This window comes from Callithrix jacchus, chromosome 4 (assembly GCF_049354715.1).
Source record: "Callithrix jacchus isolate 240 chromosome 4, calJac240_pri, whole genome shotgun sequence".
In the NCBI taxonomy this organism is placed as follows: Eukaryota; Metazoa; Chordata; class Mammalia; order Primates; family Cebidae; genus Callithrix; species Callithrix jacchus.
Genome location: NC_133505.1, coordinates 40,839,487 through 40,854,806, shown reverse-complemented (window position 1 = coordinate 40,854,806; position 15,320 = coordinate 40,839,487). Strand labels below are relative to the sequence as shown.

The following is a 15,320-nucleotide window of genomic DNA, read 5'->3' as shown; positions in this document are numbered from 1 at the left end:
TGTCAATATTGGTTCATTCATTGTGACAAATGTAGTACAGGAATGTAAGATGCTTGACAATGGGGAAACTGCCTGCAGGATATAGGGGAATTCTCTGTACTGTCTTCGCATTTTTCTGTAAATCTAAAACTATTCTAAAATTAACAAATTTATTTAAAACTTTTAAGTGGCATACTCTAAAATATTAGCTGTGGTGAGATATGTAATTTTTATTATGTCTTCTAATATTATGTTGTTGTATATTACTTACCAAGTGAAATAATAAAGTGGATCAGTAAAGAAAAAATTACCTGATGTGCTTTAATATTTTCTCTAGTAGGGTGAGGTCGCTGATGCCTGTAATCCCAGCACTCTGAGAGGCCCAGGTGGGTGGATCACTTGAGGTTGGGAGTTCGAGACCAACCTGGCCAACATGGTGAAAACTCGTCACAACTAAAAATACAAAAAAATTAGCCATGTGTGGTGGCAGGCCCCTGTAATCCCAACTGCCTGTCTAATTTACAATAGCCTGTCTTATTAAGAAAATCAGTATTTTGGCCCGGCACTATGGCTCACGCCTATAATCCCAGCACTTTGGGAGGCTGAGGTGGGTGGATCATGAGGTCAAGAGATCGAGACCATCCTGGTCAACAAGGTGAAACCCTGTCTCTACTAAAAATACAAAAATTAGCTGGGCATGGTGGTGCTCACCTGTAGTCCCAGCTACTCGGGAGGCTGAGGCAGGAGAATTGCTTGAATCCAGAAAGTGGAGGTTGCGGTGAGCTGAGATCATGCCATTGCACTCCAGCCTGGGTAACAACATCGAAACTCTGTCTCAAAAAAAAAAAAGAAAAAACTTTTTCTAAAAGATTTGTTTTATACTGATATCTTCTAACTAATAATTCTGACAAATGTAACAAATGTATTTAGCCTGAACTAACATCAATTTAAAACAACAACAACAAAAAAAAAAAAACACCAATAACTGGCTACTCTACAGAATTGACTGCAAAGGAAATGAGAATTCTCACCCAGGTAAAGCATTGCATGAGTATGTGGAGGTTTATTCTTAGAATTATAACTGTATGAAATGTGTTTTGAATTTGAACATGAGCTTAGAGGCAGGAGAATCACTTGAACTCAGGCAGCAGAGGTTGCGGTGAGCTGAGATCACACCACTGCACTCCAGCCTGGGGACAGAGCAAGACTCCATTTCCAAAAAAAAAGAAAACTTACTGAACCATGAATGTTCTGGTCCTTCCGTCACTGTCAGGTCCACACACTTGGCATTGAGGCTGGAGGAGGAATTGAAGCATGAGATGGGAAGCTGGACTGGCTAAGGAATGACCCTTCACCCTGCAATTCTGGTTTGGTGTCCAATCACAAGTCTGTAAATGGAGAGATGGGGGACAGCTAACTTCAAATACTAGAAGGGTAACACATGGGAGGAAAAAGTAAGTCTTCTCTATGGCCCTATACAAGTCAGAAACACTTCCAATTGCAAGTGGAAATGAACATCAAAGGACTACGCCAAAAGAGGAATTTTCTGACCCTTGTCACTGAAGAGACTGGGAATAGATATTTGCGTGGCTCTCTCCAGATGGTCCAATGCTCACTTCTGGAAACAACATCAGTCCCTCCCAGCTCTGCATTCTTCCTTGTTCCTTCTCAGAAAGGCTGCCCTTGTGCAGAGAAGCTGGCCCCAGCCACTGGGCCTTCATGGTACTGCTAAGTATCCCTAGCAGAAGGGGAGTTTGTCTTTCCTCAGGAGGCTGAGGCAGGAGAATCATTTTTTCTTTGAGGCAGTGAAACTCTGTCTCAAAGAAAAAAATAAAATAGCAAATGGTGGTGTGCACCTGTAATACCAGCTACTTGGGAGGCTCAGGCAGGGGAATCATTTGAACCAGGGAGATGGTGGCTGCAGTGGGCCAAGATTGCCCACTCCAGACTGAGTGACTGAGTAAGACTCCATCTCAAAAGAAAAGAAAAGAAAACTGGAGGAATACCTGACAGGGCAGGTAGATGCTGGACCGGCAAAAACAAGAATTCCACTACCCATCACAATGGGGAAAATTCAGGAACTGCAAAATGACATACTATCATTCAATAAAAAGAGGGCGATTTAAACAATCAGACCCATCCCAAGCTGGGATCGGAGGTGTAGGGAGTTCTGTCACAGGAGGTTCCAAGCAAAGACTTGCACTTCTAAAGTTCCTAAGAATTCAAACCTTAAATGAAATCTATCTAAGGACTGATTTGTGATTGGACACCACAATGCTTTCTTCTGTCTCCACTGCTCTTCACTTCTCCAATTCACCATCACAGCTTAACTGTGCAACTGAACATGCCCCCTAACTTGTCTTACTGCCTGCCTCCCATTTGCCTCTCTACAATTCATTCTCCAGAGAGCAAGCAGAGGAAACAGTCATTTATTCATTCAATAAGTATTTAGTGAGCACTTGGAACATGCCGGGCACTGTTTCAGAGATAGCGATATCAGTGACCAAGAAAGACATAAATCTCGGTCTTCCTCCCAGGAGGAAGGTCTGAGATACAAAAAGATAAGATGAGCAAAGAAATCATCACATGTATCCATGCACAAATGCTCTGAATGTAAAATAATACACCAATTTATCAAGTTATAGATATAAAACTAAAATAGTAGATGACATTAGCACATAATTTGAATGGGTAGTCTGAATTAAAGAATTGTAAAGTCCTTGTAGTGTTTGGTGGCCTGGTAAGATAGGAACTTTAATTTTTGGTAAGTATGCATGATACATTTCAAGACTACCTTGGACTTTCCTTGCCTTGGGAAGCTGAGGCAGGAGAATCGCTTGAACCCAAGAGGCAAAGGTTGCAGTGAGCCGAGATGGTGCCACTGCATTTCAGCCTGGTGGGCAGAGTGAGAGTCTGCCTCAAGGGGAAAAAAAAAAAAAGGCCAGGTATGGTAGCTCACACCTGTAATTCTAGCACTTTGGGAGGCCAAGGCAGGAGGATCACTTGAGGTCAGGAGTTCGAGACCAGCCTGACCAATATGGTGAAACCCTGTCGCTACTAAAAATACAAAAATTAGCTAGGTGTGGTGGTGTGAGCCAGTAGTCCCAGCTACTGGGAGGCTGAGGCAGGAGAATTGCTTAAACCCAAGAGGTGGAGGTTGCAGTGAACCGAGATCATGCCACTGCACTCCAGCCTGGGCAACAGAGTGACACTCCATCTCAAAAAAAATAATAAAAATAAAAAGAACGACTGCAGCAATGCATTATCAACCACAAATCAACTTCTTAGAATTTATTTAGACCCATGTTAGACTTTTTTATTTTATCCATCATATCTCTTAATTTCTCATTAGTATTTCTCATCTTCTTATCTTTATTTATTTATTTATTTATTTTTAAGACGGAGTTTCGCTCCTTACCCAGGCTGGAGTGCAATGGCGCAATCTCGGCTCACCGCAACCTCCGCCTCCTGGGTTCAGGCAATTCTCCTGCCTCGGCCTCCTGAGTAGCTGGGATTACAGGCACACGCCACCATGCCCGGCTAATTTTTTGTATTTTTAGTAGAGGCGGGGTTTCACCATGTTGACCAGGATGGTCTCGACTCTCGACTTCGTGATCCACCCGCCTTGGCCTCCCAAAGTGCTGGGATTAGAGGCTTGAGCCACCGTGCCTGGCCCATCTTCTTATCTTTTATATGCTATATTCTGAGTGCTTTCTGAAGATTTTGTGCCAATTCCCTAATTCTTTCTCTTGTTCTAATATAACATGCAACTCATTTTTAAAGTTTCAATAGTTATGTTTCTTTCTAACAGTTTAATTATTTTTCTAATATTCCTGATTGATTTCTGTTCATTTTTGTGATTCCTTCTTTTATATCTGTATGTATATTTCATAGGTAGCTATTTTGTATTCAAGCTGATTTTCCCAATTTCAGAAATCCTAGAAAGTCTGAATAATTGTTGCTTTTTCTACTGCTTCTCATTTGAGGCTGTTTATTTCTCTGCGGCCATGAGCTCATATTTTTTTAAAAACCTAGAGGCCTAAGTTGAGGATGCCTTCGTCAGAGATGATTACGTTTGTTTCCTTTGGGATCCCGATGGTGCTCCTGACCTGGGACCACTTTGGCCACTTCCGAGCTCCCCTGGCTGATTTTCTAGTCCCGGACCCAGCTCAGCCCCATTGCCACTGGTCCCAGGCTTTGTCTGCGGGTTGAAATGCTGAAATGGGATTTGCCTTTGGATCACCTTTGCCTTTCAGGTATGTTCACTGCTCTGCTCAGGTATTAGGTACCTTTCAGAAGGGGTTAGGAGTCCTTGGAGAATTTTTATTCTTCCTATTGTAAAATGTGACTAAAAAAATATGTTTTCTGCATGCTCTACTTGTTTTGAAACAGAAAAGCTCTTCATTCGGAATAAACGCCATTTGTCCTCTGTTTTCTCCCTCTTTCCTTCCTTCCTTCCTTTCTTTCTTTTGGGAAACCCACCTTTCCTCATTCTGAAATAGCATTTTTCTGACGGATCTCCTACTATTTTCCTGACTTTTCTTTTTTCAGTCTGTCTCTCCCTCACCCCAACGCTTCCTTTCTCCGTTCTTTAGAGGATGGAGTTTTCCAGAATCCCATCCTTTTTTCTTCTTACAGTTTATTTCATCTATAGCTATGATTTCATCCACAGCATCCGAACAAATCTGTATTTCTAGCTCCAAAAGAACTCCAAGTTGGCCGGGAGCGGTGGCCCATGCCTGTAATCCCAGCACTTTGGGAGGCTGAGGAGGACAAATCACTTGAGGTTGGGAGTTCAAGACCAGCCTGACCAACATGGAGAAAACTCGTCTTTACTAAAAATACAAAGTTAGTCAGGCATGGTGGTGCATGCCTGTAATCCCAGCTACGTGGGAAGCAGAGGCAGGAGAATCACTTGAATCCGGGAGGTGGAGGTTGTGGGTGACCCAAGATTGCACTATTGCACTCCAGCCTGGGCAACAAGAGTGAAATTCCATCTGAAAGGACAAAAAGCAACAACAACAACAAAACCCCTAAGTTACAAATCTATATTTCGAACTTCCTTCTTGGAATCTCCATTAGGATTTTCCTCAATTCAAAACTTTCACAACTGGGCTTGTTATCTCTCATATCCTCCATCCCTAAATCAACTCTTCTTCCATTATTTTCCAACTTGGTCATGGATACCACTATCCACCACTCAACTAAGCCAAATTTTAACTCCTAAACAACCCTTGAATTCTTTCTTTCTCTGTCTTATTTCCATCATCACTGCCAGAGCTGGATCCTTATCATTTCTTCCCAATCAATTGAAAGACTCCTGATCTTTCTCTTGCCTCCAGACTCACAGCTCAAATCCACCCTACCTACTGCTGCTCTTGTGATTTTTCCTAATGCGAATGTGAACATGTCACTCTTCTGTGGGAAACTCTTCATTGGTCTCCCTCATTGACACGTGTTAAGGCTTAGGGTGCATAACTGGGTATATAAAGCCATTATGACCTACCTAACTTATGCTTACTTTGCCGGCCTACTTCACTTATTTGTTGGAGAGCAATGAATCTTTTATTTATTATTATTACTATTTTAAGATAGAGTCTTACTCAGTCACCTAGGCTGGAGTGCAGTGGCATGATCCTGGCTCACTGCAACCTCTGCCTCCTGGGTTCAAGTGATTCTCCTGCCTCAGCCTCCCAAGTAGCTGGGATTACAGGCATGTGCCAACACCCAGCTGTTTTTTGTATTTTTTATAGAGACAGGGTTTCGTCATGTTTGCCAGGCTGGTCTCGAACTCCTGACCTCAGGTGGGCATATGCTGTAATGAGAAATCCCTCACGTTAAAAACTCAAAGGAAGCTATTTGGAATGAAAGGTTGTCAATGTGTGCATTGAACTTACAGAGTTACACTGCTGTGTGTATGCAGCAGTTTGCAAACGCTTTCTGTGAAGAATCTCAAAACTGACATTTCCAGCAAAATCCCATGTTATCCTCTCTAAATTCTAGACGAGTTGCAATTTACCCATTTATTCATCTTTTTTGAAGTTATTACTATCTAAACCTGTGGCTGATACTAGGCTCTGAATGAACAAATGGAAGCAAACTTAGTGCAGCCCAAGAGACAGTAAATACCGGAGGAATTGACCAATATAAGGAACCGCGTACAAGAACAGTGTTTCCCCAGGCGTAAGTGCAAGTAAGTATGAGGCAAGCAGATGTCCTCTTGCCCTGTCTGGTCTGGGAACCATATTTAATTAATCAAGACTTTGTAGAGTGAATCGGAACAAAACCAAAACAAAACAAAGGGCAAACAAGCCAACTTCTGAGAAAGAACTGACTGAAAAAGTCATGAACTCCCCTAAACCCCAAGTCTAAACGGGAGACTCGCAGCTTAGCGGAGCCCCGCCCCCTGAAGCCCCGCCCCTGGGAAAGCGGGGCCTGCAAGATTGGCGGGGCTTTCCCGCGAGGCCACGCCCTCTCTGGGCGGCCGGTAAACCCGCCTGCTGCTTGCTCCGTTTCCTAGGAGATGAAACACCCGAGACGCCTGACGGCAGTGCACGAAGTAAGTGGCCGGCGCGTGCAGGTAATCCCGAGCTGGCTGCGGAGCCGCCACCCTCCGTCCGACCCAGCCCGAGCCCGACCTGTCAGGCTGGCCGGGCATTTTCCCCTCGGCGCCCTGTGCTACCAGGGCCAACCTCCGCCGAGAGAAGACTGTCGGTGTCTCCCAGGCCTCCTGACCACTCTCCCGCCTCCTGGGCCGGCCAGGCGTGGGAGGATGACAGCGGGGCGTCCCTCAGCCTGAGAGACCCCCACCCCGAACCTCTCCCCCGGGGTTTCCTACCTCTGCGCCCTCCTCCGCTTCCCTGCTGCGTGGGCTGGAGGTGGAAACTGCTTATAGGACAGAGGCAGGATTGAGTCTCCGGGAGACAGCGAAACTGTGTTCAGAACTGTTGCAAAATCTAAAACGAGGGAGAAAAACAGGAACTAGGTCCGATTCCAGCCCTCGCTGGTGTATCCCAAAGGATGATCAGGTGAAAGTGGAATCCCGCCCAACTGCGTCCGGTCCATGGCGCCTGACTCCCCGACTCCTTCCAGCACGCGGCCCCGGAGCCTTTTTTTTTGAAACAGAGTCTCACTCTGTCACCAGGCGCCAGGCTGGAGTACAGTGGTACGATCTCGGCTCACTGCAACCTCCGCCTCCCGGGTTCAAGCAATTCTCCTGCCTCAACCTCCAGAGTAGCTGGGACTACAGGCGCGTGTCACCACGCCCAGCTAATTTTTGTATTTTTAGTAGAGACAAGGTTTCACTATGTTGGCCAGGATGGTCTTGATCTCTTGACCTCGTGATCCGCCCTCCTCGGCCTCCCAAAGTGCTGGGATTACAGGCTTGAGCCACCGCGCCCGGCCCCCCGGAGCCTTTTAAGGGCCCTGGTTTGCAAAGTCAGACCAGAAAGCGTGTGACGAAAACTGCCCCTTTTCTGCAAATAATGCGTTTTAATTTAGGGACAGGTCAAGAATGCGATGTCGAGAGCAGTGAAACTGGTTTTTAGGTCGGGCGCGGTGGCTCACGCCTGTAATCCCAGAACTTTGGGAGGCTGAGGCGGGCGGATCACGAAGTCAGGAGATGGAGACCATCCTGGCCAACATGGTGAAACCCCATCTCTACTAAAAATGAAAAAAAAAAAAAAAAATAGCTGGGCGCGGTGGCCCCCGCCTATAGTCGCAGCTACTCGGGAGGCTGAGGCAGGAGAATTGCTTGAACCCGGGAGGCGAAGATTGCAGTGAGCTGAGATCGAGCCTCTGCACTGCAGCCTGGTCGACAGTGCAAGACTCTGTCTCAAAACAAACAAAACTGGTTTTTAGTGGTGAGTGATCGCAATTCTACAAGGAAAGAGCTGTATGAATTGTGTTTAGATAATCGTTTCAAAGAAACAAACATTTGTTCTAATGATAACGGAATTCTCGAGGGAACCAAAAGTTATCGGTCTTAATTTATTAAACAGAACAACCCATTGAGTAAAATAATGATGGAGACAAAAGTGACTTTCCGGCCTTTCCGTCGGGCCCCGCCTCCCAGGCCCTCCAATTCCCAAGGCTTGACCTGGAGGGAGAAATTTCCTCCAACCGTGCCACCGACTGCTTCCACAGCAGGCACCGAGCGGGACATTTAATCTCTTTGTCGGGCCGGACTTTGTTTATTTGTGTGTTATCTTTGAAATAATTTGTGAATGTCAGCAGAGAGAACTGTGCTCTTATATTTTAACATAGAATTTGCTTTCCCGTTGTAATAGCTCCTCATTTAATTTCTGTAAAGCTTTGACTTGGTTAGTTTGGGATCTTTCTCCTGTGTTGCTTTTTAAAGAATTCAGTGACTTTTAAAAGGTTCATTATTGCAAGCGTTAATGCCAGCCTCGGAGTGACGTAATTATAGTGTGTTCTAGAAAGCCAAGTTGAAGACATCCAAGCTCTATCTGTTCAGCGATTGGCAGACACGAGTTTTACCCTTCATTTGCCCTCTATTTTAATCTTCTTTAATCCTATCTAAATCTCATAATAGCTGGCAGAAGCTGTTGAGAATAAAGCCCAGATTTACAACAGTTGTGCACTTAAACAGTAATTATGAACTTAGATTAAAAAGTTGAAAACTAGAATGAGAGATAAATTATAAGGGTATTTGTTTTTGTGTAGGTCTATAAGCCTCTAAATAAGTGTCTTTTTCTCTAACCATAGGAAAGTCAATAAATATAGCTCGATTTTGGAAAATTCCAAGTTTCTAACAATTCTATTAAATTAATTGAGGATGACAGTTATATTTACTTGGGTTTTGCTTTGTTGCATGTATATCATATATATACATATGTATACATATTCATGTACATAAGAAACTGTGTTAATATATCCCTATTTTGTAGAATTAGTTTTCCATAGGTCAACAGAGAAGCATATATGTAACCGGTAGAGAAATATTACTGTGTGTGAACTGGAGAACCAGGGGAAGTCTGTGTTTAAGGAACATAGCTTTTTGATTAGGCATCAGTAGTTGCTGCGCTACACTGATAAAAGCAGTTGCTTATGTGCTATCAGTTAGTAGGTACCTGGAAATAATGATATTTTAAAAGCTTTACCTTTATATCTATGTCTCTGCATGAGACCATTGTCCCTGTATGTTCAGGGGACAGAAGGAACAGTTGTAATAGATCAGCTTCTCACCCTGGGGAGCTGTTGATTTTTGTAATTAATATAGTTCAAAAGATGCCTTTCCAAAATTTTTTCTTAGGGAGCACAGTATGTAAACTTCTTTTACTTAAAGGCTAGGTAGGACTTAAATGAGACAGATCCTCACAGAGCCACTAATCTGACCTTTTAAAAATGTGTGTCCTGGCCATAATCTCACCACTCCACCCCTTAAACAGAAAGGAGCTGGGAAATGGTAGTGTTTCTTGCTTATTCTTCCCTCAATATAAGTATACCCTATCCTATAGCCGTCATCAGTTGAAAGATAATTGGTGTTGCCGGTGTTTATTCAGAAGTTGATTGGTTAGGCCTGGAATGAAGTTGCCACAGTAGCCACTCTTAAAGTGGCTGGGTGTGCAGGCCAGGGCCAAAAGTCATCAGTGACTGGATGTTCTGTGTGCTGATCATGCTGGTGCAGCTTCAGGTCACGCTCCCACCCCAGGGCCATGGTGATGGGGGTGGCTGATGGCCTTAATAGTGGAAGAGAGAGGAGTAATTAATCCTATTTTTTCAGGTTGTTGGGCCAATGAAGGTAAAATTTTTGGCACTCCGTTTCCACTTCCTGAATAACACTCGCTGCCATCATTGCCACGTTACTAGAGGTGCTGCATTAGGAATCCTAAGGTGGAGGTTGGGGTACGTGGCTTGAGTTGTGGAGTTTAGTCTGCATGATTTTGGATCAAAGAGGATGTTTCCTTTGGCCTCATTAGGGATAGTAAGAGCCAGCACCAGTTCATAAGAAAAAGATAAGGCTCATGCCTATAATCCCAGTGTGATTGGGAGGCTGAGGCAGGAGGATCACTGGAGGTCAGGAGTTCGAGATCAGCCTGGCCTACATGGTGAAACCCTGTCTCTACTAAAAATACAGAAGGTAGGCGGGTGTGGTGGCGCGTGCCTGTAGTCCCGGAAAGCCTGTTCTGGGAAATCTTCAGTACTTTGACAACTACCATGTCCTTGTTGGTCTTAAATTTCTTCATATAATAGAGAAGCAATTTCTATGATTTAAATTAAAGTGCTACAGTGAGAGAAAAATAACTCTGATTGAAGTACTAAGTTGTAAAGGCACTTTAAAACAAACTACAGACCTGCTTCGGAGATACTGTGTGTTTAGCTCCAGACCACGGCAATAAATTGAATATTACAATAAAGCAAGTCATGCATGTTTTTTGGTTTCAAAATACATATACAAATTATGTTTACTTTGTTCTGTAGTATGTTTAGTGTGCAGTAGCATTTTCTCTAGAAGAATAATGTACATACCTTGAGGCGGGTGGATCACGAAGTCAAGAGATCGAGACCATCCTGGTCAACATGGTGAAACCCCGTCTCTACTAAAAATACAAAAAATTAGCTGGGCATGGTGGCGCGTGCCTGTAATCCCAGCTACTTGGGAAGCTGAGGCAAGAGAATTGCCTGAGCCTAGGAGGCGGAGGTTGTGGTGAGCTGAGATCGCGCCATTGCACTCCAGCCTGGGTAACAAGAGTGAAACTCCGTCTCAAAAAAAAAAAAATCTTATTGCTTCGAGGTGCAGTGGCTCACGCCTGTAATCCCAGAACTCTGGGAAGTGGAGGTGGGGGGGAATCGTTTGAGGTCAGGAGTTCGAGACCAGCCTAGCCAACATGGTAAAACCCCGTTTCTACTAAAAATACAAAAAAATAGCTGGGCATGATGGCTCACACCTGTAGTTCCAGCTACTGGGGAGGCTGAGGCAGGAAAATTGCTTGAACTTGGGAGGCAGCAGTTGTAGTGAGCTGACATGGCGCCACTGCACTCTAGCCTGGGTGACAGAGCAAGACTCTGTCTCAAAAATAAATAAATAAAATGTTATTGCTAAAAAATGCTGATGATCTGAGCCATCAGTGAGTCACAATCTTTTTGCTGGTGGAGGGTTTTACTTCTATGTTGATGGCTGCTGGCCCATCAGGGTGGTGGCTGCTGAAGGCTGGGATTGCTGAGACCATTTCTCAGAATAGACAACAATGACATTTGCTCCACTGCTTGACTCTTCCTTTCATAAAAGATTTCTCTATAATATGTGAGGCTGCTTGATAGCATTTTTACCTACAACAGCACTTCTTTCAAAACTGGAGTCAGTCTCCTCAAATCCTGCCACTGCTTTGTCAACTCAGTTTAGGTAATATTCTAAATCCTTTGTTGTTGGCTAGGCACTGGCTCACGCCTGTAATCCCAGCGCTTTGGGAGGCTGAGGTGGGTGGATCACTTGAGGCTAGGAGTTCAAGACCAGCTTGACCAACATGGCGAAACCCCATCTCTACTAAAAATATAAAAATTAGCCAGGTGTGGTGATGCACACCTGTAATCCCAGCTACTGGGGGGTGAGGTTGTCATTCGATGGTGACAGGGGCAGGGGCTGAGGGACAAGAATCACTTGAACCTGGGACACAGAGGTTGCTGAGCCAAGATTGAGTCACTACACTCCATCTTGGGTGATGGAATAAGACTCTGTCTCATTAAAAAAAAAAACTTTGTTGTTTTTTTAGCAATGTAATAGCATCTCTACCAGGAGTTGATTCCATTTCAATAAAAAATTTTCTTTGTTTATCCATGAACAATTCCTCATTCATTCAAGTTTGATTATGATATTATAGCATTTCAGTCACATCTTCAGGCTCTACTTCTCTTTTTTATTTAAAAAAATTTTTATTTTAAAAATTAAAAAAAAATTCTTTAGAGACAGAGTCTTACTCTGTCACCCACGATGAAGTTTAGTGGTGTGATCATAGCTCACTGTAACCTTGAATTCCTGGGCTCAAGCAATCCTTGTGCCTCACCCTTACCCTTGTAGCTGGGACTACAAGCATGCCACCAAGCCCAGCTAATTTTTTAGTTTTTTAAAGAAGGGTGTGATATGGTTCCCAGGCTGGTCTCGAACTCCTGGCCTCAACAATCCTCCTGCCTTGGCCTCCCAAATCACTGGGATTACAGAAGTCAGCCATCATGCCCAGCTATGTTTCTTATTTCTTTGTATGAATCTAGTGTGACACTAAATCCTTACATTTTTCTTAGTTTTATGTAAAATAAAATAGCATGTTATTTAAATAGAATATGAAATTTTAAAATAATGCTATTTCTTTCATATAAAAGTTTGCTTTATATTTGCCTTACCAAATTGGAGTGCTTATATTTCACAGAAAATAAACAAGCAGTACAGTTTTCAACTTAATATGCCAAATTAAATATGATACAAAAACTGATTCAAAGAAGGGATATAATATAGATGTCGATTTTTCAAGGTCTGATTTGTAATAATATAGATTATATTGAGTAAAAAAGGAATAACACAAGCCATTATGCCATTATTGAACATAAATAGCACAGTACCATGTAAATGAGGCATTTACCAAGTGAGTATTATAGTGAACTTCATTTCACATAGCACAAATGACTTACTGACAAATATCTAACACACTAGTATTTATATTATTTATAATTTTCCCCTGTGCTCTAAGTCGTCAGTACAATTTTTGGAGAGACTTGTTTATGAAAATTCATATCCTTGTTTTCTTTTTTAGGGTGTTCATAAGGATGGAAGCGCTGTTTCCTTGCCAGATTCCTTCATGCCATAGCTCGTGAACCTACATAATCTTGAGGAAGAGCCTATATTTAATGATGACACACATGTCACCAGCATAGCAACAACAGTGTGAGGACAAACACAATTAAAATTAAGAAGCATTCAGATTTATATTCAACGAGGAAGCCATTTCAGTCAACAACTTCTGCTGCATTATTTTTCCAAGATGAACCGATACACAACCATGAGACAGTTGGGGGACGGCACCTATGGGAGTGTGCTTATGGCCAAGAATAAGGAGTCCGGGGAGCTGGTGGCCATCAAAAGGTACCATGTGTGATATTGCCAAGTTCACCTTTGAAAACTCTGCTCTTTATTTTCCTGTCCTTGCCTAAGAATATATAGGCAGAGGCCAGGCGCGGTGGTGGTGGCTCACGCCTGTAATCCCAGCACTTTGGGTGGCTGAGGTGGGCGGATCACTTGAGGTCAGGAGTTTGAGACCAGCCTGGCCAACACGGTGAAACCCCATGTCTACTAAAAATACAAAAATTAGCTGGACATAGAGGTGCATGCCTGTAATCCCAGGAGGCTGAGGCATGAGAATCTCTTGAACCTGGGAGGTGGAGGTTGCAGTGAGCCAAGATCACACCATTGCACTCCAGTCTGGGTGACAAGAGTGAAACTCCATCTCAAAAAGAAATAAAGAAGAGGGGGGAGGACTCAAGATGGCGCTATGAGAACAACCCAGGATTGGAGCTCTTCTCGTTGAATCCGCAAACGGTGAGTCAGAGCGGCATTTCCAGACTGATCTTTGTTGCCCACAGAACGGGGAAACTCCCAAGTATAAAAAAGACACGGGACGCCAGGCAGTAGGTCTGCCTGGCGAAGCCGGCAGCCGGGGAGGCGGCGGCCGGCTCTACCCAGCAATCCCCACAGGGCGCGCTTGTCCGGGTGCCCTGTTGAACCGGCAACCTGAGACTTGAGAGGGCTGGACTTCAGACTGAACGAGACTTCGACAGTAGGCCTGCCCAGGGGATTGCAGGGATTGGGATACCCAGTGGGACGAACAAAACCGCGATTTCAAACTATCCTGAGCAGACGGTCCGAGACGCTCTGTGGGGGAGGGGCGTCCACCACTACCGAGGCAACCCGCCCCAACTGAGATACACGCCCACTGCTGACGCAGCCAGCCATTGCCGAGGCAACCTGCCCCAACTGAGATACACGCCCACTGCTGACACAGCCAGCCATTGCCGAGGCAACCCGCCCCAACTGAGATACATGCCCATTGCTGACGCAGCCAGCCGTTGCCGAGGCAACCCGTCCCTACTGAGATACACGCCCACTGCTGACGCAGCCTGCCGTTGCTGAGGCAACACGCTACAATGAAGAGACTCCGCCGCAGGGCGTGGCGGAGACCACAGCAGAGCCGGCAGGAACAGCGCGAATCACACAACAGCAGGGCGGAGCCTCGGCAGCCAAACAGTGGCTAGTCTGCCTTCTAGCTGGGCAGGACACCTGATCGGACATCCAAAAATAAAGCCCAAACCCCTCAACACAGAGCATTTGAAAAAAAAAAAAAAAAAAAAGCGTTTTTTAATGAGCTCTGTTGCAGCAGAATCAAACATAGCAGCCTAACAGCCCTGAATGAACAACAGAGTGCACAGCTCAGCAATTAAACCCCTATAAAGTACAAACTGTCTCCTCAAGCAGCTCCCTGACCCCTCTATATCCAAAAGACTGACATTAGGCAGGCATCATCCTGGGACAAAGAGAGCAGAAAAAGAAACTGGTAGCATCCCTCGCTGTGCCACAGCTACTAGAGGTGCACCCCAGACAAGCAGGGTCTGGAGTGGACCTCAGCAGTAGTACAGCGAAGGGGCTAGACTGGTAGAAGGAAAACCAAGCAACAGAAATACTTCATCATCAACATTCTGGGTGTCCACTCAGAGACCCAAACGAAAAGTCAGCAACTATGCAGACGACCAGCGGACAAATCCACAAAGATGGGAAGAAACCAGCGCAAAAAGGAGGAAAACACCCGAAACCAGAACACCTCGCCTCCTAGAAAGGACCAAAACTCCTCACCAGCAAGGGAGCAAAGCTGGACGGAGAATGACTGTGACGAAATGACGGAATTAGACTTCAGAAGATGGATAATGAGAAACTTTTGTGAGCTAAAAGATCATGTATTAAATCAATGCAAAGAAACTAAGAACCTTGAAAAAAGATTTGAAAAAAGATTCGAGGAAATGATAACAAGAATGGATACCTTAGAGAGGAATATGAATGAATTAAAGGAGCTGAAAAACACAATACGAGAACTTCGCAAAGCAAACACAAGTTTCAATAGCCGAATTGACCAAGCAGAAGAAAGAATATCTGAAGTCGAAGACCAACTCAATGAAATAAAACGAGAAACCAAGATCAGAGAAAAAAGCGCAAAAAGGAATGAACAAAGTCTCCAAGAAATGTGGGACTATGTGAAAAGACCTAACCTACGTTTGATAGGTGTACCAGAAGGGGACGAAGAGAATGAATCCAAGCTGGAAAATACTCTTCAGGACATCATCCA

General features: G+C 44.3%; 1 long non-coding RNA gene and 1 pseudogene across 3 annotated transcripts in view; one reads left to right on the top strand and one right to left on the bottom strand.

Annotated features, from left to right (window-relative positions):
* The window catches only part of LOC108591147 (uncharacterized), a 28,857-nt gene extending 16,108 nt beyond the window's left edge, over positions 1-12,749 (bottom strand). The window contains exons 1-5 of one of the 2 annotated variants that reach the window (XR_013534152.1): positions 10,471-12,749; positions 6,818-6,935; positions 1,216-1,367; positions 691-809; positions 291-432 (exon numbers count right to left, since the gene is read on the bottom strand). This is a non-coding gene — a long non-coding RNA (uncharacterized LOC108591147). Of the gene's footprint in view, positions 1-290; positions 433-690; positions 810-1,215; positions 1,368-6,817; positions 7,006-10,470 lie in introns of those variants that run through there. The other variant, XR_008480599.2, reaches the window with a different exon arrangement.
* LOC100394960 (serine/threonine-protein kinase MAK-like) overlaps positions 6,498-15,320 on the top strand; it is a 50,476-nt pseudogene continuing 41,653 nt past the window's right edge. The window contains exons 1-2 of the transcript XR_013534095.1: positions 6,498-6,538; positions 12,744-13,072. The product of XR_013534095.1 is annotated as a serine/threonine-protein kinase MAK-like (transcript). The remainder of the gene's footprint in view (positions 6,539-12,743; positions 13,073-15,320) is intronic.